Consider the following 24,136-nt stretch of genomic DNA (forward strand, 5'->3'; position numbering starts at 1 on the left):
GCAGAATTGTTCTCATTTAATTTTTTTTAAATGCAAAAAAATGCACAGCACTCCTCTCTTCTTACAGCACAAAAAGTGTAAAGGAGGGCAGGTCCTCACCTAAGTGCAGTGCAGCACTGATAAAAATTCTGGATTTTTGGGGATGAAAATAAAGATAAACAAGGCAGATTTTCCAAAATATCAAATAGGACCTCCTCTTAACTTCTTGTTTTGTGGGGCTTTCTTGAATGCAAACAATCTTGAATAGTTTTATCAATATAAATGGATATTTCCTTTGCTACAGAAGAGTAGTTTTTTAAACTACCAAGCTATGTATATAAATAACCAGGGAGAAAAACAAGACAAAAAAGGCTGAGACATACAAAAGTAAATTGCCAGATAATCTTTAAAGATTGCACTTAGGCTAAATTACTGGTACTGATCTTAATTATCCAAAGTGGCTCCATTAAACAAATGAGATGTCTGAGAACCACACAGGAATATGTGTTCTGATTTTGCTCCCCAAATTGTTTGATTAATATGCTACAAAGCTAATTAATCTTAAGGGAAAGCATAAGAGTTGTGCCTCACATTATGCAGGTTATCTGTTGTTAACTAGTAATACACCCAAAAGAACTCTTAATCTAAAGGGTACATTCATTATTCATGTTTTCTATTTAATATTACATTTTAGGACTGCCTAAATATTGCTGATCTTTCTCTTAAACCAATTTATAGAAGGAATCTGAAGATTCCAAAATAGACCTGAGAAGTGTGGACAGACTCGCAAAGTTCTACTTCAGGAAAATTTGTAAAGTCATCTTTAAGTACAGAACTGAAAATTGCAATACTCAGGTTGTGGGACTGGGACTTTCCAAACAGCAAAATTTCCATATGTTTTTTTTTTTTAACCCCTAAAGCAAAGACATTCCTAAATTTGGACACAATATAAATCCTGGGGATGAAAACTAATGCTTGCTTGCAAGGCTGCCATACAGAGGACTGCTGAATTGTATGATGGTGCATAAATTCATCTCAAGATGTGCTCCATGAGAGAGAAAAACTCTTTCCTCATTCTCCTGCAGATGAGTTGAGCAGACAGCATTTTAAAAATATGGGAAGCAGGACATTTTATAAACCTTCAAAGAGTGGAAAGATCACAAAACTTCATGGAATCATCTTAGAATGTCCAGGGTTGGAAGGGACCTTAAATATAATCCAGTTCCAGCCCCTCTGCCCTGGGCAGGGACACCTCCCACTAGACCAGACTGAAAAAGACAGTCTGTGGGAAACTGCTAGAAAAAGCGGTACAAAGTAGCTTTAATATTCTCTACTATAACCAAAATTTGACATTTTAAGATTGACAGAAGAATGAATTTACTTATTGCCATCATCGACATGAACGCATACATTACGTGTGATAATGTTTTTATGAAATTGTGCCATCATTCTACTACTTAGTAAAAATTTTGTTTGCTAGCTCTTCAATGCAAGGAGGGTGTAAGGTCTAATTAGCCCTGTGAAAACACACTTTCTGCTTTGTTTTTAAATCAGGGAAGTTCCTCACGGACACTTGGTCCACTTGGTGTGAAAGTGAGATATGTGCTGAGCTTGAGGGCTAAGGATTTAGAGACTGTGCATTTCCAAAAGGAGGTCTATTAGAAAAAGTCATAATCTTTCTGCAAAGATGCACTGAGCTGAATTGTATGTGAAATACTTGAAGAAATAAAGCAGAATAAGAAATGGTATCATCAAGGTGTTCCAGCTACTTATGAGATTTAAAGCATATTTTTGGCTAGCAGCCAGTTACGGGGCTGCCACATTCAAAATCTTACATGTAATTTGTGATATTTCTGTCAGAGGGATGTTTTAGCTGCCTGTGGGGTATATGACAATAGAGATAAAAACAGCAGATGGGATCAGAGCACTGTTTTACTAATCCAGCTAAAAGCACTTATGGGAGAAAAAAGTCAGAAACTATGCTAATAAAAAAATATATTCTGTAATCACAAAATAGGATCTTACATTATGCAATGTGCCCTTGTCTTTCAGTACTTTGACAGGATTGCCCACTCCATTCAGTTTTCTCTCTAATCTACATTAACCTGCTGAAAAAAATCTCAAACGAACCAAAAAAGCGGTTTAATGCCTTATGTTTTTAAAAAAATATTAGACTACAATTTTCTCTCTTCTACAGCTTTGTATGGCTACAGGAATGTACTATCAAGATAACAGGTATTTTTCTTTTGTAAAACACACCTTTGCAATTACAGAAATTAATCCCAGAGTTTATCAATTAGATTTGTGTGCACAGACAGAAACTGATTTTCAAGCAAAATATTTACTTGTTATTTTTTCCAGTTTTCATAATAATAAGAGTTCCCAGCTGATAAGAAAAAGCTGTTGCCATAACAAAGAACACAAACAGAATATATTAAAGCAGGAGATGTTTCTTTTGATGGTAAATTTCTTTTTAAATTAATATCCATGCTTTTGCTAAGGTCACTTGGTCTGCTCAGGCTGGAGAGGAGGAGACTGAGGTGAGACCTCGTGAAGGGAAGAGGAGGGGCAGGCACTGATCTCTGCTCTCTGCTGACCAAGAGTTTGGATATTTTATCTTTTCAACTAGGATTGCCCAGTGCTTCAGTGGAGATTGAAGAGAAGAATCAGTAAAAGAGTAAGAAATATAACAAGAGCAAAATGGAAGAAAGATGAAGGGAAAAAAAAAAATCAAGAAGTTATGTGAATCAGCACTTCAAGTGGAAAGGTTGAAAAGCCAGCCATGTCTGATATAATTGGAAGCCTCAAAATCATTGAAGTTCCTTTGTCAGAGATGAAAATAGAAGCAAAGCTGCCTCTTGTAAAGAAGGCCACTCTCTGCCAGCATGCATGAAAGCAGACAGAGCCTCATCCTTTAAATGTGGCATGCAGGAGGGCATACTGGAAAGGAGGAGGAGGAGGAAATGCTCACAGTGAGAGGTATTTGGGGCAAAAATGGGCAGGGGAGGAAACTGTAGGGAGGAAAGGAGGGTTGTAGTGTAGACTGGGCTTAAAAGAGAACAATATGGGCAAAGGGATAAAGAGATATGAGAAGGTCAAAAAGGGGAGAGGAATTCAGAGTATAAGTGGGGCATTTCTGAACATGTCTAGATGTCTAAATTGACAGACATTTGAAAGTGGAAAAAGCAGCGCTAAAGTCCACCTAGGAGAAAGGAAGTGCAGTTTTATATGGAGCAGCTAAAATTGCATTCTTATGTTCACTGGAGACCCCATTCCCCATCAGCTGAGGTGGGAGCTTTAAGAAAAATCATGGAATGTGTCAAAGCTTGTGGTTTACAGGTCTTATGACTCCATCAAATAATTTTCATTCTTGTTTTGAGAATGGGCACCTGCTCTTGATCTTTTCAGACAAGCAACAAATAAGAAAAAAAAAAGTATAATTGGAGATCCTCTCTTTCTGACCTTGGAATTCCTTGGAATGATCAAGGAATGAGGAAATAATTTCAGCTAAAGTCATAAAGAAACAGACCAGAGACATGAGAGAAAAAAAAAAAAGAAATTAGAAGTAGAAGCTAAACTAAAGTTAGCATCTGTCAGGCAGCAAATCTTTGGCTTTGTCAGACTCTGTAATTTTCGTTCCACAGAGGTCGACAGGAGAAAAATGGCACCTAACTGAGGTGAAATGCTTGGTTCTGAGAACGTCTCCTGAAAATAATATAGACTTCCCTTAGTTTCATTCTGCAGCACAAATATTTCAGTGCTTTTTCATGGAAGGCTTCACTTTGATGAACCCTGGCTGCTGCTGGCCAGAATGGTGTGCAAAAAAATCTCACTGCCCAGGGGAAAAAACTAGGAAGAAATTTTTATGTCGCATGGATGTGATAATACTGACCTTGTTTTGAAACTTCCTCAAAAAATAAGGTAGTATCTGCCAATAAAAGAGGTAGTTTATGCTCAGAAATATGTATTACTTTGTTTGTTATAAAGTTAGAAAAGGTATCTGGGAGAAATTTCTGCCTGGATAATTTTGTGCTGGGTGGGAAATACAATAACACTGACCCCTGTGGTACTGAGTTAATCTGTTCTCCAGAGAGGCAGATGTGTGACACAGACACCATAAATATACATGTGCTAGTGGCCATCAGAATGAATACAGAATAACCTATTTATATGCCTAGTACATAAATATTTGTCAGCAGAACTACCAAAGAGTTGTTCTGCCTCGGAAAAAGTGACCTCAAAGTTTTGTGCTCAGCCCATAAAGTCTGCTCTGTACAGCTGATTAATCCAGTTTGATTTGGATTTATGAGCTCACCAAAGAGAAATCTCTGGAAGGAAGTGACTGTTTTAAAGACTGCCCTGTCAGAACAGACTCATTTTAATGAAGGGACTGAGGAGGACACCAAGAGCAAAACTGGTTCTCATCGGGGTACAGTTTCACATTCTGTGTGATTCTGTGATTTCACAGAAGAAGGAGGAGATGGAGGGTGAGAAAGGAGTTGGGATGGAGGACAAAAACCCATCTTCCAGTTGTGATCCCTGCTGGACTGACACAGAAAAATTAATGGAACATGTTGCTTCCATCGAGGCACTTTTCCCAGTGCTGTCTCCTAGTGTGAGTAGCACCTTGATTTTTTGAAAAAAGTGGGTTTTGAAAGGCACTATTACCTAATTACCAAATAATTTACTTGCCAGAACACCTAAACCTAGATAAAGTGAAGGTGATAACTAATTTGGGAGATGTTTGGGCAGACAGATGATGCACCATGAATGCGTTGAGGTGTATTATGTACACAATTGTACATAACAGGTATCATAGAAGATATCTGGGAGCAAACAAATAATTTGAACCTAAACCCACCAGTACTATGGGGTTCTGAGTTATCCTTGGAGGATGAAAGTCTGTTTGGTGGAAATCTGCAGGCTAGAATGAGCCTGGCAGATGAAATAGCATTACTGCTCTCTATTTCTCAGATGATTGAGGTGATTGTAGATCAAAACTTGTCTCACTGACTTCAGGGCAGTGTCTCTGAATTGGCACTGGGCTTTGTTTCAGGGGCCTGGAGGCAAGCTAAATAATTTACTCGAGATCCCAGCTTCTCTCTTTCATTTGTATTTTTTTTCTCTCATTTTCTACTGGTAGCAATATCCTTGCTCCTGGCTAGCTGTGCTGTGTATCACCTAATTCACATCACCTATGACAGGAAATGTAGCTCTGCTCTTCTCCCAGACTGACCGTAAGGCTGGTGCATTTTTCCCTACCTGTCATTAAAAGCAACTGTAAAAACCAACCGACCAAATAAAGCCAAAAAAAGCCAAAAAACTCAACATCTCTAACTTTGCAATTACATCTTACACATAACTAAAAATGAGAGACCATCCCTCAAAACACAGGCATAGAATTTACCCTTTGAAAAATCAAATTCTGTTCAATATAAATCTGGAAAGGAAAAAAAAAGCAGAAATATAAAAGCTGGTCTCCTGCTTTGTGAACAATAGTAGAACACATTTTCAGTGTTTAAGGAAAAAATTGTGCTTTACTTCACTAAAACTACAGATGTTGGATCAGTTTCAAACCTGAGCTAGCAACAAAAACTGATTAAGAAATATCTGAAGGAGTTTATAAAATAGTAACACAAGAAAAAGCAGAGAAAAAAAGAGAATTTATGCAGGAACTGGAGCTATTGTTTTAAGAGAAAAATGAAGAAAAAAGCTTTTAACTCTCCAAAGGGTTGAAAATGAGCAAAGTAGTCATTGTGTATGAGGGGAAAAAAAATAAAGAAAATTAATGAAGATGGAAAGGTGTACCACAACTGCAGTTAGAAGAGAAAATTCCATTCAAATCACACACTTCAGATGGAAAGTTTCTCTCCTCACTTAGAGCTGTGATCCTTATTAGTGTTACTGTAGGTGAAGTGAGCAACCTTTATTTGTATTGTGGGATGATTTTCCACACCCTGGCAAACAAGTGCTGCAGAGCACAGCAGCTGATGCAAACCTGTGCATCCCATGAGACTGTGGAGAACACTGACAGCAGGGAAAGGGGCAGACAGCACAAGTAGTACTTGCTGACAAAAATGAAGGAAACAAATTCAGGTGGGTTTTGATCTCATTAAAAAGAAAAAAATAAATCCAGAAATGAATCTACCATATGAGTTCTGCACTCCTTATGGAGTTCTGGAGTTCTGCTGCAGTGTCGTAGATCCTCGACTGAGACAAATAATTCTCTTGCAGACAGCCCTCTCCTAAAATTAATGGGAATGAAAGAGAAGCTTGTCTCCCTGCCTTGTGTGTCCATTGAACATTGATCTTTAACCTGCAACAAGCAAATCCTATCAAAGCTGCTGCAATTTTTCTGCAGCAATGGCTGGGGGAATGAAGGGTCAGTGCATTACTGTGTCATGTCTTGGTGGTTCCAAACCCTGCTCAGAGATGGATGGTCTTGAACCTACACCCCAGAAAGACAACCAGGCAGCTTCAAAACACATCAAAAGGTGGTTTTTGTTACCAAAAACGCTTTCATTGTAGAGACATCCAAGGTGGATGATGATTTTTGACAGAGTTGCAGTCTTTTGTTAATCAGGTGTTAATACACAGCTCGAGGGATGCTGCTCTTAGACCCACTAAGAGAAAAATGCACACATATGAACAGCACACAAAATTTAAAAAGTTATGTGTGTGTATGTATATATGTATATATATATATGTATATATGTATATGTATATGTATATGTATATGTATGTATGTATATGTATATATATATGTGTAAATATATATATATGTATAGTAATTACTGTTCTGTGATGGGCAACCCACGGATTCCCTGCTCTCATATTCATATTCCTTTTCCATGGTATCCTGCTCTGTCTGGTTAGATTCTCCCCTTTAGCTGAAAGGATGGATCATTACACTTGTTGTGTCATTTACAAAGTTGAAACAGACCCACCAGGTACAAATATGTCCCAATAAATATAATATCATACCTAAGATACCTAAAGACTTTTCAACTTTATAGGGTAAATGTGCTAGAAGTGGATTTTTTTTCTTTTTTTTTTTTTCCCAAAGAAGTCCCAGTCTTAGGTCAATACAAAGTCCTTCCAGATTTTATATGGCACCATAGCATTTATTTGGTAAAACCCTTTGAAAATAAGATGATGAATGTTTTTCTTGTCTGTCTTGACAGTTTAAAGTGCAAGTACTTGAACTGGTGGTTCTCTTGCTCTCACTTAATACTTTCAAGCCTACAGATGATCATACTCTAATTGAAAACATTAAGCAATAGATCAAACTTTATCCAACTCATTACTTAATTTTGTCACAACCTCACTTTATTCTTGTTCCCTTTATTTGGTGAAAGGAAATTTCCATTTCTATGACCCTGTCCAAGTAGGTGAAATCTCCACCAAACTGTTACAAAATCTATGCTGTTCCTTGTAAAATTTTTCCAACAGAGCAGGTAATGAATTTATGAGTACCTTAACAACTAAGGTTATGAAGTGCATTATAATTTCATCTAATTCCTCCATCCTGAATGGATTTTTCCCCGTTCTTTGTAGTTCCCACACAGTCTTTTGATTAATTTCTGTAATGAAAACGACATTTGTGATGGTACTGAAAACAGAACACTGAGTGCTGTACTTGCAGACTTTGCACAAATTTCCTTAGTAAAGATCCTCTCAAGTAACAAAAAAAAGAATGAATGAATTCTTCGGTTCCTACAGTTTCACTGTGATCCTTTATTCTCCACTGTCCCTGAAGCTAAGCTTCTAAATGTTTTTGTTCTCAGTATTTTCTTTGTTTAATCTTCTTAAAGGTACTTATTATGTCACACATTTTATATATCTGCAGTCTTGTTTCAAGGAAGTGACCCTTTTTTAAGAGGCACATGTATGTTGATTTTCTTGCTGTGTAATTCTCTTATAAAATGCAAAAGTATTGACCAGCATAATTTCATGCAGTTCCTCAAAATGATAAGAATCTGCTGAGAACTCCTAAACACTGCAAATCTACGTGCCCTGTGCTCTTAAGAAGTCAGCTCTGAGTGACCTGGGAGTCAAAAATTTCCAGGGATCATTTACTTGAAATCGCCTAGCTTCATTTTTAAGGTGTTATTTTTCACCTGTGAAGATACAGGTTTCTCTCTGTGTTATTCTTGTGTGAGTCCCTCTTGGGTGATGAATTCCTGCTCTGAGCTGTGTTTTAGAATCATTCTCAAGCTTCACTTTTGGCTGAGGTGTGTTAGGGATGATGTTGAGGAGCTCAATGTTTCCTAATTTCTGCTAGGGAGGCAAAAGGTGCCTGTTCTACACACACAGAAAACCAAAATCCTCCTCTGGCTGAGACTCATCCTGTCACTTCAAGAGACCTGAGACATTTACAGGATGCTGATGGAAAGACCCTCTTCAGCATGATGATGTGTGAAGAGAATCAATGAAAGGACACTACCATAAACATTTACTCCTCTTTCTCCTATTGCCCCACATACACTTCTTCCCCATCAATATTTTCCTGCAAAAGATTTATCCAGGGTGACTGAGGAAAAGTCTGGTGAGAGCTGTACATTTAGGACCTGAGGAAAAGTCCGGTGAGAGCTGTACATTTAGGACCTGAGGAAAAGTCTGGTGAGAGCTGTACATTTAGGACCCCCTCCACCACTCAGAAAGAATGAGGAGTGCCTTCACTGTCATCTCCCATTGCTATAGGAAAAGCCCAGATGATCAGCTTAGGTCAGAACATTTTCAAGGATGTTAAAATCAGTGAAATTAATTTGAAAAATGATGTAATATTCCTATCTTATATCCCTGCTCCTACATCTGAGCTACAACAAGCAAATTCAGAGGTCAGAACTCATCTTTTGCAAAATGCTGCAGAGTGAGGCAATTCCCTCCTGATGGGACTTTCAGGAAAGTGTGGAAATGCCGGTGAGGCACACAAAGCTGCAGGTCTGGAAAGGAAGAATTTATCATTCTGGAAAGGAGGAATTTAGAGTTCTGCCAAGGTGGAATATACAGTTCTGAGCTTGCCTGCATCATGTAACCCGATCATGCAGACACCTACAAAACCAGGGGTGCAAAAGAAGGATGTAAACCATAATTACAGGCAAGAGTCAATCAGCTCCAAAGAAATGCTGGGACATGAATTACAGTTGGCCAGAAATTGTGAGTTAAGCCTCTTTCAGCCACAGCCATTAACGTGTAAAAAGCCTGCTGAAAAAAATCAATACATAACTGTAGCATTTATCAAGTTCACATAGATTTGTGTTGTTCCTGTCTAATTTGGATGGCCTTACCTAGGAGATGTTCACAAGTGGGACATCAAAACAGCACCTGGGAGGCAATTTCCTCATTTTGCTTCATCCTTTTGGTGTTCTATTGAGGAATAAGATCCGATGTTAACTTCAGATTCTTTGAAAAGAGATTGTTATTGATCATGTCAGAGTGCTGTGTAAGACTTTCCATGTATGAATCTTCTATGTGGCTTTTCCTCTCATATTTAACTCTTTGAGCCAATGCTTTATCACCTTTTCCAATTACACACACACAAAAAGCTAATCTGAATGATGAGTGGGGAAATAACATTTGGAATATGCAATGGAGTTTGTTTACATTCTACTTTTATCTTGAGGGTACTGTTTTTGCTGATGGGAAAAGAGAAAGCCAACAAAAGAGGTAAGAAATTAAATAAAAACCTGAACTACTGTTTCCAAGAGGCAGCCTGACATCAAATTTGCTTAAATACCAATATACCTTACATTTTAAAAAAAAAAAACAAAACCAAAATACCTTAATTTTTTGGGTTTTTTTTAGTGCCTACAATTCTTGCAAAGTCAAATTTTACAGCAGTCATCTTGCATGAGATACTGGCAGTGACTATTCTCTTACTGCAAGACTCCACAAAATAGAAAGCAATCTGTGACCCAAATATTGTTTTACTGTGCAACACTGACATTCTTCACACAGGATAAAAGAGTAAATGGAAAAGGAATTTAATTTTCCCAAGGTTCCTCCATCACCTCACCAACTCTCTGTTCCTTCTCCCTGCTTTCAGCTCCGAATATCTTGAGACCCAGAGACCCGGAAAAATATTGCAGTAGTGCAAGGAGGCAGAATTAAGACATCATTTGCAAGAAACATGAATAATGTGACTAAAAGGTACAGCTTTTTCTTTCCTTTTAGTGACTTGAAAACAAAAGCACTGTACACAACAAAAAAAACCCCATGAGCACATTTTCAGGATGGGGCTTGCACAGAACCTCAGAGACACTGAAGTTGTGTGGCAGACACATTTATGATGTAGGAATTCCAGCTAATGATCTGGGTCCCAGAGCTTGTTAAGATTATCTTCCTTGTTCTTGTTATACTCACTTGAGTAGTCATTTTGTAATTTTTCCCCCTGTTTAGAGTTAAGAAGCCCTACTTAACCAAATAAGTCTCTACAGAAGCTGCTCTGCCATGTAATCAAAGCATCTTACAAGAGGCTGCTCTTCCAGAAACATCAAATTAGCTCCATTTGAAATATTTCCTTTCTACACCCTTCACAAAAAACCTAAAAGCAAGTGTTTAAAGGAGAAACAATGAACCCCATGCTGGGTGCACTGCTGGTGGTAATCATTGTTTAATTACTCCAGAGGCAATTCAATTCATAAACAGGCTTACATAAATATTAGTAATTAATCAATCCTTTAACTGATTTGGCAAATACTATGTGGCATTAAAGTGTAATTGTGGCAGAGGTTTGAGAAGCATTTTTGATTACTGTTTTAACAGTGAAATATTTTTAATAAGCAGGGATAGATTAGGGGTGTGCATGTATGTATGCTCACTTGCACATTCTTTAGAACAGGATCTAGTGCAAGGTGGACTCCAAAATTCAATGCAGAAGATGCAATTTAGATCTTCTGCAAGTTGTATTGTTGCTTGTGACTCTCCCTGGGAAACTGAATTCACTGTACAGTCCCCCTTATAGCAATTTCTCCAAGCCCAGCAATAAACCCTCTGCAATTTGTGAAAACAAAGGGGAATAGAGCAGCTGAGGATTGCTCAAATTCCATAGGAAACCCTAATTCCAATTTACTCAGGACTGATAAGGCCCAGCCCAGTCTGTGTGGGCACGTGGAAGTTGCAGGTGCACAGGAGAACAGCACCAGTGTGATGTTTGTCATGAGAAATTGTTTTTATTGGCCTGGCCTTGCATGGAAGCACCTTTCTCCCCCACCATCTCCTCACAAAAAATGTTCTGGAACAGCAGCAGATCTACTAATCTGAATGAGAAAAATATTTCAGATCTACTAGTAGGGCACAAATGATGCTTTCTGTCTTCCTTCTGTTCAGCTGTGATGCAGAAAATTCAGTGGCTTTTGTTTCCACTTTGTTTGAATGTGCTGCAATGCAGTTTGATGCAAATGACTGAGCTAAAAATGAGTATAACTAGATCCAGCCTGCCTGTCTCTACTTCTATTTCCTTTTGTCAGCTGTGCCTTAAAAGAACAAATACATTCCAAGCTACCTGAACAGCCCTCCCTCCCCCAGTGAGCCACACAACTTCTCAAAATATCATCCCTTGTAGTCACTGCGGCTGTTTTGGATAGATGTTTCCTCTGCTACTTCCTTCAATTCACAAGGGTTTTTTAATTAATATCTTCAATTCAGTTCTCATGAGAATAAAGCTATTACAATGGCTAAGGTTAAAATTGCATGTTTGCTTTAACAAGAGCCTTCCCAGCTTCTCAGAGTCCTCTTTTGAGGGATTTAGAGTTCTAAGTTTCTGGAAGAAACACTCCCTGCTTTTCCTCTCTGTTCTTTTTTCTGGTGATGAAAAAATGAGGTAAAATACTGGTATTTTTGGGTTGCAAAAAATAGTAAAACCTAAAAGAACAGGACTAAACAAAAAGCTGTGTAATGCTATTAGAACTGAATAAAAAAAAAGTAGCAAACATTTTCAGACTTGTAAAACTTTAATTGCTTTTAATGACTGAAATTACATGGTTATCATCTCTGATTATTAATACTGTTTCTAAACATAAATCCAAGTTCAAGATAAGCACAACATTTACCCACCTGTTATCTGTTCCTGATCATCTCCTCTTTACTTTTTCTGCCAAATACACCAGACCTGGTGTTGCCACTGTGAGAAGAGAGTTTCATGGAAACACAGCTTTTGCATTCTAAATTATTTGGTTAATATCATTCTAACATCAGCCCACTTTTTACATGTTTATATCCTATAATGTCCAGGGACCTGATATGATTTTTATAAAATATCACTCAGACATTCAGAAAAAAAATCAGACATCAACAAAAGCCTAAATAAAATAAAATAATAAAAAATAATAAACAATAATAACGAATAATATAATAACTTATAATAATAAAAATACACATAATAATTGATAAAATAATAAATAATAATATGTTATTTATATAATAAATAGAAAATAGTAAAATGAACACTAAATAGCTCACAGATGATTGTGTAATAATAAATACATATATATTATTCTGCTCAGCCTGGCTCATCTAGAGCACCATATTTCTGTGAGACTGTTGACTGGCGAGGCACACACTGAATTTGGAAGAGCTGGCCGAGTACTCCAAGCAGCAGAACGTTACAAAAGACACATTATGTTCAGTTTCTCAGAATAGAATGAGGTATGGATTCATTTTGGCTTTAGATGCCCTGAGATCTTAGCAACAAACCAACTGCACAGACTGAATCATCTCCACCAACTTCTGCTCAGCAGCTCCCCAGCTGAGATATAGATATATATATATATATATATGTATAGATAGGTGTATAGATATTGAGGTTTGTAAATGAATATATACTTTTATACCCCCTGCACTACACATACAGGAATTTCTTGTCCTCTCCCATCCAGAAAAACAGTGATTTCTGTCTCAGGATGAATGCCACCAGCCCCCTTGGCTCTCAGCAGGCTGGAGCTGAGCCAAGAGGCATTTTTCCAAGGGACTGACATTCTGCCCAGGCTGCAGACACACCCTGGCTCCTCCTCTGGGCCAGGACATGAGGAGAAGTGTGGGATCAGCCACTGTAATTTGGAGGTGAGTAGGAGACTCAACAGAGGCCAAAATACATCGTAAAACAGCTTAAAAATACACAAGAGTTCAAGAAAACACGAAAATTTGTAACAAAATTCCCTTTGGAAAATGCAGTAAAGGCTATTGCTGGTGTTTATTTTATATATTGTTGAGGCCTTTATAGAGAGAAGGTTTTAAAAAAAATAATAATGTTTGCAAGGTTATTGGGGGCAATGCAGACAGAGCAAACTTTATGTGAGATGGAGCTGAACTTCTTCTATTTAACTCTTCCTCACACTGAAGTCAGCACTTTTCAGCTTGTGTTTTTACAATTCAAACAAGCCCTGGGTTTATTCCTCCTAGAACTAAATTCTCAGTACTTCATACACAGGGACAGAGGTTCCTATATCTTCCATTGGGTGAGTCCTTCACTTGAAAAACATTATTTATTAATTGCTATTTTTAAGGATGAAATCTGCTGGAACAACCATGAAAAAACATCTAAAAGGCACGATCACGCTCAGTTTCCTTTAGACAGGGACACATCCCTGTAAAAGAACACAAGCCCTCAAGGCACAGCTGCTCTACAGCAAAACCAACCCAATCAAGGTGACATTTGCAACAAAAAAACATACAGGAGGTTACTGGATTTATCTGTTTTTGCTCTGCAGTTTAGCATTGGTGTCTCTGATTTTGCAGTGGCTCCCAGGCCTGCCAGGCCAGCACGCCTCACCACACCTCCAGCAGGCACAAAATTTTCTCTTCAAATGTCATTGTGTGTCCAGAGCTCCATGAAGAGAGGCTATCAGGTTTTCATCTGGGAGGATGGAACCCGTGTTCAGGCAGAAAAACCATATCAAAATCAATCAGGCTCCAGAGAATACTGAAGCTGAAAAATAAACTGGTTTCACTGTTCACCAGTGATCAGAAGCTGACACTTTCAACAATGCTTTATTTAGGGAAGGCCCAGAAATATCCTCTTTAACAAAAAATAAATAGATAAATAAAAATTGGACTTATTAAATTCAGCTAGCCAGAAAGTTCAGTGACAAATTAAGCCTTGTTAATTATCATACCCTCTTCTCCTCAGTGCTGTGTACCAGTGTCAGTCTGGCAAAGATCATGGATTAAGGGTAAACTCTTCATACAACAGAAATGCCAGCACGGATGTCACGTCTCAGATTTCACCCAGCAGTACAGTAAACTTCAGTACTTGCATTTAAAAGGAGAAAAAAGAAGAAAATAAGCCCCAAATGCTGCTGGCTTCAAACAGAGCTTGTCACTGTCTGTAGAGATGCTCTGTTTGTCAGCACTTCCCATTTTTGATGCCACTACTGAGCCTGCATGAAACAAATTTCTCTGGTTGAAACCCTGAACGGTAGGGAAGCTTCAGGAGAGAAACAAAAACCTTACATCACATCCATTCTGTTTGCATTTTAAAGCAAACTTGCCAAGGCAAATTATTTTCAAGGTGATGGTCTAAGGTAATGAATAAATATATGTTATTTTCATTAATGCTTCAGTAAAATAGACAAATTAAATTAATTTCTAAATTTTATCGGGAATAATGGCTGCCTTCTGCTAAGGTGAAATCTGTCTCTCCTCAGTTCCATGTTCTCTAGTGCCATTAGGGTTTTTTCCTGCAATAAGAAAAGAAAGAAAAAAATAAATAAGAAATATTTTATACAAAATTCTGCCTTTAAATTTCTTATCCTGTCTCTTATTACAAAAAAATAAAATATCTCTTCTCCAGAGGAGAGATTTATACTTATGACTCAGCTTCCAAGCTTTGCCATTTTGTCAAAAATAATCCTCTATAATTTAACAGCAGCTACCAGAACCACCTTTGCTGGGCAGCTGGATACCTGTCGGCCTACAGAATTCCTGGGGTCTTCCCAAACATAATTCCCCAGGCAAACCACTCCCTGCAAGGAGGGGTCCTCAGGTCATTGGTCAAACTTGAAAATGTCAATTATTGCACTTCTTACAGCGAAAGATAAACTCAAGAGATTTAGAACTCCAATTCTTTTTATAACTTAAATTAGGATTAGGCAGCTGATGATATTCTTAAGATTTTAACAAACCTGAAATAAATAAAAAACTGTTTAGGTAGCAATGATCAAAGTGACTGTAAATGGTACCACAACTACAAATTAAAAATTTAATACTTCGAGGATAACTTCAATACTTGAAAATATTTAACATTAATGTGAAAAGCAGATGAAATGTCTGTCCATGGACCAATATCCTGTGAACAAAGGTCCATTTAGTCAGGTGGATGCCTGTATTTAACTGAGAGGTGGTTGAAATCACTAGACCTAGTTAAATGTAAATGTGTCTTTACTTTGTTCCCAACTTCAATTTCCACTTAAAAAAAAAAAAAGAAAAAAAAAAAAAGAAATTCAGAATTATTTCAGTAAAATCCAAAGAATGTAGGAGGGCATGTGAGAAAATCAGACAAACTGCCTTCTGAACTTTAAGTGCTCTACTTCACGATATCTAATTTTTTGTGTTTCCAGAAAAGCAAGATTTTACTGTCTCTGAAAGACTCCCTTCATCCTCCCACGCACACGTTTTATTTCTGCCTTCTCTGAGACTGCACTTCCTTACACTGAGCTCCTCTCATCCCATGGAGTGACAGAGCCACATCTCACCCAGCTCCAGGTCCTTCATGAATATTAAAACAAAAGAGATCGTGGGAAGGAAAGGGGAATATTGGAAATGACATTTGAGGAAATCCTCTTAAGAATTACTGAGAATACCTTGTAAGGAGAAGAAGGAAACTGGGTCACATCTTCCCCATTTCCTTATTCAGATAAAATATTTATTTTAAATAGTTTAATAAAGAAAACAGAGAGAAGAACCAGGGAAAACCTGTAATTTCTGAGGAAATATCGTTTCCTAAGCACTTGAGAGGATTTTTTCTTAAGGCAATAGAAGGAGTTAGGAGGAAGGAGAGAACAGATATCTGAAGAAGAGGAGTTTTGAAGCCAGATGACTTAACTTGCATTCTGACACATAAGGGATATTTTTTTTTAACTTCATAGAGTGCAGGTAGAGACACTGAGGGATGTCTAATGAAGGAAAAAACCCAAAACCAAACAAAAAAACCCCTAAAATCCCCAACTAAAACAGAAACCCCAAGAAACTCCAAATGACATTAATAAGGACATGTTGTCCTGTCCCTATTACAGGAATTTTAGCAGTAATATGCTCAGAGAGGTTCATTTGCTGAAATATTTTGCATTTGAAATACCTCCAGGGATGTGAAGCTGTTTAGTCTCGCTTTCCTTATGTCCTTTTCCTCCTCCCCAGAGAATATTTGCTTGGTGTCAGTTTTGGCACACCCTGGAGGCAGACTGGGCTCCACAGAGTCACTGCGAGCCAGAGGACAGATGATTGTGATTCTGGGATTAACAGAATTTTCAGAATTACAGAATTTTCCTTATTGTTTATATTAGAGCAACACGTAGAGGCATTAACTGAAATCAGAATCTCCCTGTAAAATGGTAGGAGAGGGGATTTTCATGGATATTTATTAGGTTAGATTAAATTAGATTCCACTGAAATGCATAATAAACCCTTTCCCCCCCTAATATTTCAGGTGTTTGAAAATCACTGGATATTCTGTAAAAGGAAAAAAATATTTCATTCATCCTCCTGTCTCTTCCTATTCTTTTTCTGGTTCTCTGTAGTCCCTGCAAGAGGCAGAACCTGTAAATTTGGATTTGGCTGGAGAATGCAAACAAGGTACTGCTGCAACAGACAGAAACAAAAGTCATCTTCAGGTACAACATTTTTATAGCTTCTGGGGAAATATATATTCCACATTTGTCTGGCAACAACTCCATCCTCCATGGCTTCCACCAGGCAGGTCATAAAATCTTTGTCACTAAGAATCTGAATAATTCTTAAACAATATATAAACTTTCTGGGACAGCATGAATTTTGCTCATCACATGGGTGACAATTAATGTTTTCTGATGGTATGAAACAGAAACCACTCAAATTTTAAGCACAGAGTGATTTTCCCTTCCTTACTACAATTGGAATTAATTTTATCCATTTTACTCAAATTACCAAGAGTAAAGCAGTCCTGTAAATAATCAGATAAACTTGCTCTTTTATTAATTTTTTTATATTAAGGATCTATTTACCCTTCACTTAGTATCTTGGTCTTTTCTAGATAAGGGGAAAACAATACAAAAACAATGCAAAATACAAACAACACAAAATCCAGCCAAGCAAATCCCAGACTACTTTATATGTAAAACAAAATAATTGCTACAAATTTTTGAATAAAACAAAATTTATACATAAATGAAAATGGTAGACTAGTTTGTTTATTGTTGGCAACTGAGAGTTTGGATACAAGAAATGGATGATTAGGAAAGAGATGTAAACTGACAAATTTACATGGATTTTACATGAGATATTTTAAAAAAAAACCTAAAAAAAAATCCGTATCATTTTATCAGCACCAAAAACCATTTCAGATGCACTTTGTGACAATCTGTGAAGATAGTTGCAAGAAAAATATATTCACATATCACTGGAATATAATCAGCATCCAACACAGAGCAATTTTCTTAAAGACTTCTTAAAGACTTGGTTCTTTCTATTTTCTTTACAATATTCTGTGTATTTTAACTGTTTAAACTACAGCACACTCTTGCTGTAAATTTATGTCTACAGACACGAAAGCTGGGACTTTCTTATCTCCTCTCTAAGGAAATCTCATTTTCCTTTTATTTGGGAGAACGTTCAAGATTCACAGCTTGAGCACAGGAGTAACTTTCCTGCAGGCACCACGGAATCCATCCCCAGCAATTCCTCCCATTTGAAACCCCTGCCATACCAAAAAAAAAGGAGGAAAGACAATGAGGAACCACTTAAGCTGCAGCACAGGGTTAGAGATGAGCATTACTGAGCAGAACAAGAATGAGAGCAGGATGCTTTCCCTTCCTGGTAACTTGTGTGGGGCTACAGTTTGGATTTGTGGTTACCCCTTGTTGGTAACACAGGGGTGTTTTAGTTACTGTTCACACAACAACGAAGCTTTCTCTGCTTCTCACACCCTCCTGCCAGGACAGCTGACCCCAGATGACCACAGGGATATCCCAGATCTTCTGAGGTCATGCTGAGCAACAAAAGCTGGAGGAAAAAGGAAGAGATGATGTTCAGAGCTTGGCATTTTTGATCCCAAGGTACATTCCATTGTGAGGGATCCCTGGTCTCCTGGGGATGTCTGAACACCTGCCTGCCCATGGGAAGAGATGAAAAAACTCCTTTCATTGCTTTGCTTTGCTTGTGTGTGCTGCTTTTGCTTTGCCTCTTAGGCCATCCTGATCCCAACTCATGAATTTTCTCCCTTTCACCCTTACAGCTCTCCACCCCATCCCAGTGGGGAGGAGGAAGAGTCTGAGGGGAGCTGAGCTGATCTCCAGGGATGAATCATGGCCCAGTACCCAACTGTGTGCACAAAGTGAGTGGATCCAGAGAAAGCCACAGCTTCCCACCCCATGGGATTCAGCAGGCAAGCTGCCAGACCATATTAACACCTCCTAACAGCTCAGGTCAGATGAGTTCAGATGAGTTTACACACACTCTGCGAGCCAGAGCAAAAAAAAAGCTTGGCTGACCTCAAAAGGAGGTGTTCAGACCACAATGAATAATATACATGAGGTTTGGTTGGCCCAGAACAAAACAGCACCAGCGAACCACAGCCATGTATGAATGACAAATCAATTTGTTGGGAGCTGCTCTGAAATAAGATATTTCCCTCCAGAGAAGGGTCACACCTTCAGAAACCTCTCCTTTGCTTCAGCAGTTACCAGGCAAATAATGAGGAGTTACTCCTCAGTGTTTTCCCTGATGGAACAGCATCACCCATCACCTCTGAGGGAAACAAAGACTTGGGATACAAAGTTCGTAGGTGGACCTTGTAACTCCAAAACTGAGAGCCCTTGGAAAGCAGCAGGCTGTCCTACCCAATAAGCATAAAAAACAAGTTGTGTTCTACCAGGAAATGGAGAGCAGAAATTTATGAACAATATTGTTTGGGATGAGTAATTCACCCAGCTCTAATTATAAGTACAGCGCTCTGGAACATTATTGATGAACACCATCCCATAAGCCTCTAATAACAACTGAAAAAGAAGATAATATCTGGCATATTTAGTGCTAAATTACACATTAATAAAAACCACTATTGTATAGGTACTTTCTCATCTATTTGTTTAGGATTTCTACAGTGTATTATGTACACGTGGAACTGGAAGACTGCCTAGTAATAAAATGTACTGGAAATGGGAAATTCAGACACCTTCTGGGAAGATCACCTGTTTTCCCTGAGGCCTGGGCCCCATCTGTGGTAGAATTGCCTGTCTTCCTGACTTAGAAAATGAATTTTCTCATAGAGGGAATCCTACAAGCAAAAATAAGCACCAAGAATTGTTGTCAAACCCATAGTAAATATAGAACAACTAAAGGGCTAAAATGAAAAAGAAAAAAACAGCATTATTGTCCTTTCATATTTCAAAACTGTGAACATCCATTAAGAAAATGTTGTACCAATGTGGAATTTTTCTTCCTTTCTGCTCCTGTGGCTTCTGTGGGTAGATTAGTAGAGGGTTCTGATTTTGGATGCCATGGAAAATCATTGTACCACCATAAGTTAGAGGTTAAGATGTAAGATGGGCCACAAGTCACAAAACCAACACAAAAAAAACCCCTTTATTTCATACTACTTTTTTCCTAGTAATAATACTGGTTTTCCACTAAAAATATTCTTTTTTTTTTTTAATAACTTCTTGTAATAAACTTTAGTAACACTGGAATACAAGAGCACATTCTGCTTATGGCCTGATATTTTACTTTTCCCACTACTGCATTACAGGTGCACTGTGCCTGCTTCTTTGTGGGGGAGGGATTTGCAGTTTTTGAAGTGCAGAGCCCAGATATCTTATTTTCTGATTTAACTGTGACTAATTGCAACGCAGAACAGACGCAGCAATACAGCTTTGGGTAGCAGCTTCACAAACACCACATATGCTCTTTTATACTTTTAATTAGCACTTCCTTCCAGAGTATATGTGACAAGATTATTTGAAATTGTGGAGGTCCCACAAGACCCTGCACTATCATTCCATGCAAATCCCTTCTTGCACGTGTTCTCCATCTCCAAGGTGCAGAAAATACCTCAGAACCCTCCATTTATGTGCAAAATGCCATTAAAAAGACTCTCCATTAAAGTGTGTGGCCATTTGCCTGAGGATAGACCAGGCAGAGAAGCTCACTGGGAAGTTTGTCTGGGCTTTATTCAATTAATTTTGACTCTTCTTCAACTTTTCAGCTCTTTCAGTGCTGGTGGAGGAGCACTGAACATATCACAGCACATGCTGGGCTCCCAGGCTCTGGATTTGGTAGGTGTGTGCCAGCCTGCATCCAAACTTGTTTAGGTAGATCTAAATCTCTCCACCATGCCAACATACTCCATCAATTTGCAATAAGCCTTTGTGGTTACAATTCTGACTCCAGACTGATACTTGGAGCATTCCTGTGGCCTCCCACTCAGTTTGGGAATTAAAACTCAATATATAAATAATTCCATAGCAATTTCTCTAATTATTTTCTCCTATCTTGGACATTGTCACTTATCTTGCCCCCAGCTCAGTGGCAGCATTAACATTTACACTTTTCTCTGAGGGTGGATTCACATATGTTCCTTCCTGAAGGGTTTTTCAAATTGAAAAAGTCTGATAAGCAACCAAATGTCATTTGGGATGGGGAGACAGTGAGCCAAAATACAATTCTGTTGTACATATGATGACTTTTTTTTTGTTCAGACTGAAAGGAGCTAACTTTCCTTTCTGCAGTATCCCAGGAGGAGAGGACAATCTTGATATCTAGAAGAACTGTTTAACCAAACCCCTCTTCACACACCAGCTATGGAGCAGTCAATCTGTGGAGTCATCCAAAACTCTTCTTCGTCTTGCTGAGCACAGCCCTTAAATCCAACTGTTGATTTCACTTATATTCATGTTATTATACAAAACCACCACTCACAGATGCTACCACATAAAATTGCAGACAAACAGAGACAGATGAACGTGTAGATAAATGCACAACACGCATTTAGGTATGGGGAAGAAGGAGCAAAAATAAAACACAACACAGGCTGTGATCATCATCATGGAACTCACCTGAAAAATGGTGATATCAAAAAACTCTCCTGGGGAACATCTTGTCTGAGATTTGCTATGGAAACTGCAGTATGGCTGCACCATCAGGGTTCTGATCTTTTCCAAAAGCAGAGATGTGACAGGCAGTGCCACCCCCTGCCACTCGTTGACAGGTTTGGGATGTACGCTGATGGGGAAAATGCAAATATTGAGAAGTTCCATCATTTGTTTTCCTTGAAAAAAGAAAGTTATGTAAAATAACTGCTTGCTGCTTGGTTTTTTCCTGTCACTTCTCAGCAGTACAAATAACCTAAATCTTACAGCTTTGTTGTCTCTCTGACAAATACTGCAGATGCATTTTTGAGGTGGTGAAGTACTGTGACCTTATGAACAGCAAGCATAAAACAAAGTCAGCTTGTTAAACCAGCTTAATAAGATTAATACCAGCAAGGTTAGCTCAGTTTAATATCACATTTTACATCTTGCCCAAAGAAGTCATAGAAGCCCCATATAAGGCAATATATTGGCAGCAAAGTCTTCATTGCTGGACCAAGAGCTCTCAACTCTCCCCTTTTCAGCTAAATCCTACTCGTCATGTCCACAAGTGTAGAGCAGGATGGATGGATTTACTTTAGACCTGGGTACCTGGTATCAGCATTTGGCTGTGCATATTGGTGAATTAGATCTAAAGGATAATTGCCACATGTGCTAATTGCCTTCATCAAAGCTGTATGAATCAGTTCTTTCAACCACAGAGAGCAGATTCATTTAAATATTTCTTTTAGTGGATGGCTCGCTTTGCAGACACACTGGCATGAAGTGTATGTGAGCTACAGGACAGCATTTTTTAATTACAATGCTTTTCTCAAAATAAAATTAATATAAGGTGCAAGAAAGTAAGAATTATCCTACTTTTACACAGGGATAGCTGAGCCATTGACTTCCCAAGTTTCCAGAGATTTTGTTCCCACCAGCTTTTAAAAAGTGGCTCTGAATGCTGATCAAATAGATTACTAGCTTCTGCTTTTGTTTGCTTTTTGTTAAAGACAATTAAACCAGGACAGCCCAACGTGAAGTCAGTCTATAAACCCAGGAGTGCTGAACTACAGCACCACGGGTAGAGCAGAGAGAGAGACCCTTACTTGTAGCACCCCAAAATGAATGAATGAATGCTGTGTGACCTCTGAATGGTCTGTAAATGCCCAAACCAGAAATTTCCATAAATCAATCACCAGTGTAGGAAATGGTATTGTTGCTCCTGCTTATGCTGGTGTCAGAGGAGGGCTGGGGCTGTCACCAATTCACTGCTAAAGCACTGCAAGCAAGGATTTGGTGTCACATTGCACCAGATGACCGTGGTGATAAACAAAACAGCTTCAGAACAATCCAGCAGGAGTTACCAGGATAAAATTCAAATAAATCATCAGGCATTCCAATTTACCAGCCCTACAGCATTTTTTGGGTCAGCTTTCAAAACACTCCCTTTCCACCCCCACCATTTTCCCTTTACAACCTGTTAAAATAACACTGTCTACAATTACAGGGTCATTTGTTATGCATGATATAATAGACTGCAAATATAAAAAGGCATTATCATTACTTTTGTCCTTTGTTCTTCCAGGCCAGAATATTGCATAGTCCTTTACTTTGACATTTATTGCTTTTAGATTGGTAATAGAATGGTTTGTGTTGCTCATTATCTTGAATGATGATAATATTAGAGTTTGGGGAGCCTGCGTTCCCTGTTAAGTAAAGTAAAGGCTTCATGTAATTTACCAAAGGTTATTACTGGACAATTACCCACAATACAGTTCAAGTCTAATAAACCTTAGCCACATTCACTCTTAAATACCACATCTGGAGTGTGGTTCCTAGGAAACTGCAGAGCATGATTTAAGGCATTTATGTGCCTGGAAGGAGGAGAAGAGTTTATCTGTGCATATGCATCTACATGGCTTTATGTGTGCTTTGCGTGTTCACTAATTGATGTGTGCGTTTGGTGTTTGTTAATGGGTGTCCTTGGGGAAAGGAATTAATTGAAAGACATACCTAGCTGGGACTCTGAGACAGGAATGGAAGGGGAGGAGGGATAGGTATAACCTCACTTTTCATCCTTACTGTTGGGAATAATGGAGTCATTTCATACTTAAATTCCTAAAAATTATATCAGGTTTTGGCCTGAGACTTTACATAAATTCTTATACAACAGCCTAATGTATTAAATTTATCAGCCAGCAAGGCATGAAATTCAGAGCCTGATTTTGTCCTTCCATCCCTTTTATCAGTGCCTGTGGTCAGCATCTCCAGACCAGCAGCAGGGCCCTGTTCTGGACACATTTCCCCACCTGCAGCCAGGGAGTGGCTCCATTCCTGGGAACAGTGACTGAGGGTTTTCCACCTGGGAAACTTCCTGGGCTGGAGATCCTTGACAATCCCCTCCATGTCTGAGACTCTCAGATGTTTACATGAGTAAAACACTCTGTACACAGCCACACACATGTATGCAAACAACATTTTTTTCCCTGTCCCTTTTCTGTTTGCTACTCCAGTCTGCCTGCAGCCATTTATGTTCAATTTATGTTTATCAGTTAATTTCTCTAGCAGCTGTACTTTCAATGAAATGTTTTTATTTGGTGCCAAGTAGTAGTAGCTGGAGTTATTTGCCCTATGAATCTTGGTAGATTAGTTTTTGTAATTTACATACATATCCAATTGCTACCAATTTTCACTGACAGTTTTCTCTTTGGACTTTGTTTCATTTCTATTTTTGAACTGTGGCAGTTTCAGACGTACAGCTCTCTGCAAACTTTATGATATGCCCTGCATTATTATAGTTATCTAGTAATACAAAAGTGAGAGAAAACCTTTAACTCAAAATGTTAAAACAGTCTGCAGAAAATGAAGTTAATGTTTCATGAAATAAATGTCATCATACA

General features: G+C 38.3%; 1 long non-coding RNA gene across 2 annotated transcripts; it reads left to right on the forward strand.

Annotated features, from left to right (window-relative positions):
• Positions 1–2,845: 2,845 nt before the first annotated feature.
• LOC106628245 (uncharacterized) lies at positions 2,846–19,787 on the forward strand. Of its 2 annotated transcripts, XR_001331531.2 has the most exons (5): positions 2,846–2,958; positions 10,028–10,131; positions 16,713–16,805; positions 18,106–18,224; positions 18,404–19,787. It is a non-coding gene; the product is annotated as an uncharacterized LOC106628245 (long non-coding RNA). The 2 variants fall into 2 exon arrangements; XR_001331532.2 differs by lacking the exon at positions 18,106–18,224.
• Positions 19,788–24,136: the final 4,349 nt, after the last annotated feature.

This window comes from Pseudopodoces humilis, chromosome 2 (assembly GCF_049639895.1).
Source record: "Pseudopodoces humilis isolate 2021_Gansu_Grassland_sample_001 chromosome 2, ASM4963989v1, whole genome shotgun sequence".
NCBI lineage: Eukaryota > Metazoa > Chordata > Aves > Passeriformes > Paridae > Pseudopodoces > Pseudopodoces humilis.